The sequence below is a fragment of the Arachis stenosperma genome, chromosome 10, assembly GCF_014773155.1.
Source record: "Arachis stenosperma cultivar V10309 chromosome 10, arast.V10309.gnm1.PFL2, whole genome shotgun sequence".
Classification (NCBI taxonomy): Eukaryota; Viridiplantae; Streptophyta; class Magnoliopsida; order Fabales; family Fabaceae; genus Arachis; species Arachis stenosperma.
The window spans coordinates 15,581,681-15,587,680 of NC_080386.1; positions in this window are offsets into that span (position 1 = coordinate 15,581,681).

Consider the following 6,000-nt stretch of genomic DNA (forward strand, 5'->3'; position numbering starts at 1 on the left):
AGAAGTCGTAATACTTTACTATTTTAGTCTTATGACTTAAGCATAAAATTAAGTATGGTAGGGTGTTACAAAATTAAAGCAAATAAAGCTCTCACTATTTTTCAATCACTAAAGTTTTAAATCAATAATACAAAAATATTCAATTAATATAAAAAATTTTTAAAATTTTATTCTCAAATAAATAAAATAAATCATTAAATAAAAATATTTAGTTTCTGAAAATTTGGAGTCTTACACCTTCTTCTCTTTGCGGTTCTGGCGGCGGCTCATCGATGGATCGGCGGCGACGGCTCAGTGGCATGATTTCCCTCCAAGGTTCGACAACGACGTGACGGAAAAAGCTTCTTCCCTTTTTTCTTTCTTTCTTTCTTTTTTTCTTTCTTTCTTTTCTCAGACTGTGGGTATGGGAGCAACTAGGGTTTTGTTTGAGGTAAGGGAAAATGGTGTGTTTTAGGGTTAGGGTTTGTGTATGGAATTAAAAATTTTGGGTTAATTTAAAATCTAATTTAATCTTCAAAATTATTTTAAAATATTATTTGTGAAATTAAAATATTAATTGGTTTTCAATCAAATACTCTAATTAAAATTATAAAGTAATATAATGAATTTTCTTCATCCCTAAAACTTAAGTATTAAATTATAAAAATATAAATTATTTAAATCAAATCATATAAAATTCCTATTATTTTACAACTACTAACTCTATAATTTAAATATAGAAAATAATTCGATAATTATAAAATTAGATAAAAACTCTAATTTAAATAGTTAAAGCTCATTATTTTTGAATTTCTAAAACTTTAAATGGTAAATAGAAAAATACTCAATAATTATAAAGTTAGATGAAACCTTAATTATTTCAAATTCAATTAATCAAAACTTGTTTTAATTGTCTTTAATAAAATAATTTTTTAAATTAAAGCCGTTAATAACTAAACAATTTGAAATTATTTCATAATTAAATTTTTTAAAAGTTCTGATCTTACACAAAGGGGAACACGAACATAAGTTAAGTGGGGCAGAAATGAAGATGTTGAGATAGATGAATGGTCATACGCAATTTGATAGAATAAGGAACGAAGATATAATAGAGAGAGTTGTAGTAGCACCTATTGTGAAAAAGATGGTAGAATTTCGTCTCTGGTGATTTGGACATATGAGAAGAAGACCGACAGAACACCCAGTTAGGAGGGTGGATAAGATGGAAGATGCACAAAGAGTGAAAGACAAAAGAAGACCATCCATAAAATGGTTAAACAAGATCTACATGTAAATTATTTTTCTGTAAACATAATATATGATAGAGTTCAATAATATCATTTGATCTATATAACCAACCCCACTTAATAAGACAAAGCTTTGTTATTGTTGTTGTTATATTACTTCTAGAAATAACTAATTAAATCAATGAATTTGACATTAAATTCTCTCTAAAACAATTTAATCAATTAACTCGTCAATATGTATACATAGATGTTTTGGTGAGTAAAAGAATATACATTCTTTTTTCTCTATATTCATTTATTTAAATTTAAATTTCAAATACACTAAAAATGAGAAATGAAAAAATGCCAATTTTGTTTCATATATATATTGAAAATAAGAAATGAAAAATTGTCGAATTTTTTTTCTATATATGAAACTATAACAGTACATGAGGAAGCATATTGATTACACATGTCTAGGTGTAATCATATAATATTTGGAGATAAAAATTTTAAATATTTCCATCAAAAAGCAATTGAAAAACTATAATAATTTTGGTCAATAATTGTTAGTGAAAAAGTAATTATAGATCTATGGTCATCATTTTCTATTTTAGATTGCAGTTTTTCAACAATAACCTATTTTAGCGTGACCACAATTCTATGGCAACGTTTTTTTCATCTATGTCATAATTTTTTTTGTCACGATTATAATACTTGTTATCTAGCACTTTAGACTATAATTTTAACTGTAATCATAGCTTAATATATGATCACTTTATTATAAAATCGTAACTATAATTTACTCTATAGTTACGGTTTTGTTTATTCTATTTCGTGAGATTTTTTTTAAAGCATATCCAAAAATTATGATAATTATAAAATAAATCTAAAAAAATAAATTTAAATAATCTAAATTATAAAAATATATTATAAATTAGATATATTTTTAGTCAAATGACACAAATCAAAATATATTATATTATATTCACTACATAAAATACGTGATAAAATCACATAACAAAAAATATATAGAAAAAATTAAAATATTATATTTCGATAATTAACATATACATGAGACTTGTCTCATCTCATAAAATTATCAAAAATAATATTTTTCACATCATATCCTTCTACTAACAAAAAAATAAATATTTTAATAATATTCACATTCACATTCTTATACTAAAAATAATTGTTAAAATCAGTTTTCACATAATAAATAATCAACATTAACCAATACCAGGCAAAGTAGAAGAAATTCCACGCGCCCTCATCATTAAAATGCAAAAAGCACTTTCCTTCTCACCCAAGTTTTGTAACTAATATAAGTTCTACCCTAACATATATGGGAACAGCAAGTTATAGAGTACAAGTGTTTTTGGTAAAAAAGTTAGAGTGTATAAGTTACACGAAATTTATATCAACAGATATTCTTTTAATTTTATTTCACTCCAAAATCCTGAATCCCTCAAAAGGTAAAATTTCAAAAATAAGCAAATAATCAACAAAAAGAATCTCTAAGACTGTTCTGCATGCATACATAGACAAACACACTTGTCATCATGAAGTGCTATTTCTCACCCAAATGAAAATGAAATTCACTTATATTTCACATCAAAAGACAAAAAAATAATGTTCTAAATGTAACAACTCTTTCAAGAAATTTTTCTTCGTAATATTTCTTTAATAAATATTTATTTGTGAAGTATGTATTTATGTATATCCTATAAATTTACCCGTTATTGATTGGAAATTAAAAATAAATATTCGACAGAAACATTTGCTAAATTAATACGGATATGCAAAAAAAAATTTTATTATTATAATAGATCTTTAAAAAAAGAGTTTGTATCAAATAAAATATAATTTGATTTTCTTATATTAAAATTTTGGCTCGTAAATACTAGAAGATTTTATGCGCTTTTTTAAAAAGATTAGATTCAATATTTTGTTAATCTTTGTAATTTTTCTAAATTTGTAATTAAGGTTCTATATTTTTTTTTCTTTTAATTGGGTCCATATACAGTTTTTATTTTTGTAATTGAGTCTTTGTCAATGTAAAAAATATTAGAGTTAATAAAATATTTTTTTATAAATTAAAGATACCCACAATTAAAAATTCAATTAAATCTTTGATTACATATTTTTTTGGAAATAATATTTCATTTATTTTAACGTATTTGAAATAAAAATAACTTAATTATAAAATTAAAAATAATATAAAAATTAAAGTATTAAATTCTAAAATATCAATTATTTAAATTAAATCATATAAAATTCTTGTTCTTTTACAACTGCTAAATTTTGTAATTTAAGTATAGAAAATTATTTAATAATAATGAAATTAAGTAAAATTTATATTTTAATTATCAAAATCTGATTTAATTATTTTCGATGAAATAATTTCTGAAAATAAAATCTCTAATAAATAAATAGATTTGAAATTGGCTCATAGTAAAATTTTCCAAAATTTTTAGGTCTTACAATATTGTCCGCTTTGGCATATAAGACCTCACGGTTTTTGTTTTTGACCACGCGTCAAAACGCGTCATACGAGGGAGAGGTATCCACACCCTTATAAGGCATGTTTTGTTCTCCTCCCCAACCGATGTGAGAACTTACAATCCACACCCATATAAGGCATGATTCTGACCCTTTTATTAAAAAATAATACTGTTGTTTGAGGACCAAAATGGATATATACCCTAATTTTTATATAACAAACTTTTTCATTGCACAAATTTTATGGCTAATTATATATATTTGATACTTTTAAAGCAGATTAAAAAAATTGTAACTTTTATTTCATTAATTCTCTCCCACTTATTTTTTTTATGGAATACATAAAGATATGTTTGCTCGAAATACACATAATCAAACACAATAAGAAAAACACTCCACTTAACTTAATTAATTATTTTCTCCTGTGATCTAGAAGAAATATAGCTCTAATTATAGCAGCAGCAACCTCTTGGACCCGTACAACGACCATATGCAAAACTCTTAGATCCACATAACTTGTTGCAAGTTTCAGCATGACATTCTCCTTGAATGCAAAACATTGCTGCATCAGTCCTATACATTATTTCATCTCTTGCGTCTGCGATAATAATAAACACAACAAATAAATCGAAATGTGCATTTGAATGTAATATGATAACAATATATAGTATATTTGTATGAATATTTAAATAACTGAAATCTCCATATAAGAAATCTATGATCTCTCTCATGATCCTTTTATTGATTTTAGAAAAAGAGTTCAAACAAGTGCACCCGATTTTTATTATAAAATGAAATTTGAAAACAAAAGGAGTATTATTTAGTTTATAATTTAATACGTGAGCGACCTAGGATTCAATAGATTATCGGTAACAGTTACTCAATCAATAATTATATCATAATTTAACAACGAAAAAAGAATAGATCATACCATCCAATCATCACAAGAATACTTTATATGCAAAAGGAAAAAAATGTTTTAAAATCAAAATGTAGGGATAATTAGTATAACTATCTTATGATAAAACAACAACGTAATTAAGTTTTAAAACAAATTTTGATACCTAATGTACTAGCGAAAAGTGAAGCCACGAAAAAAATGCACAAAAACAACTTTGTAGCAACATTAGTAATAGCCATTTTGCAAAAATCACTTTGTGTTCTCTTTCTTTCTTTCAATAGTATGTCTAATCAACTGTATTGTTCATCTTATTTATAGGCTCTTGTTAAAATAAACTAACCCTAACATAATATTTTAATTATGACGATAATAAATTGGTCTTATGGGATTGCAAATGCTGCTATCTCACACATTATTAGCATGTTTACTTACCCAATGATAAAATAAAGTTAGATAGTCCTTATATTTGGAAAGTTTATTTAAATATTTTTCTTCTAATTTAAATATTTCGTTTAAATAATCTTTTAATTAGTTAAAATATATTACTTCTAGAAATTAAACAACTAATTAAATTAATTAATTTAAAAATATATATAAATATGGCTGTTTTGTTGACCAAACGAATATAATAATTTCTTGACATTAAATTATCTATCAAACAATTATATCAATTGACTTGTTAATATGTATACATAGATATTTTTGTGAGTAGAAAAATATATAGTTTTTCCCTCTATATTCATTTATTTAGATTTGAATTTCAAATACACTAAACATAGAAATAAAAATGTGCCGCAAATTTATATATATATATATATATATATATATATATATATTCTATTTAATTTGTGACTCAATGTTTTCAAATCATTATTTTGTTCTTTCTATAAAGAAAACCCAAATTAAACGTAAGCAAGTAATAAAAAAGGCATCTATATATCTGATTTAATTTTGATTTCTATATTAAGTGTTGAGATCTAAAATACTAATAGCAATATAATATATAAGCTAAGCTAAGTATTTTATTTTAAAATAATTACACAAATTACAAATAAGCATGTGTGATTTTCATAGCTACAAGGGATATTACATATCAAATGGATAAATAAAAGGTTTAATTACATCAGAACATTTTTGCGATCGAATCTATTTTGAATTTGATAAATATATTGTTTGTGAAGTATGTATTTATGTATGTCCTATAAATTTATCCATTATTGATTAGAAACTAGAAACAGATATTCAAAAGAAACTATGCTTAATTTCAGATATGCAAAAATCTTTTTCATTATTATAATAGATCCTAAATAAAAGTTTATATCAAGTAAAATATAATTCGACTTTCTTGTATTAAAATTTTGGTTCGTAAACACAAGATGATTTTATGCG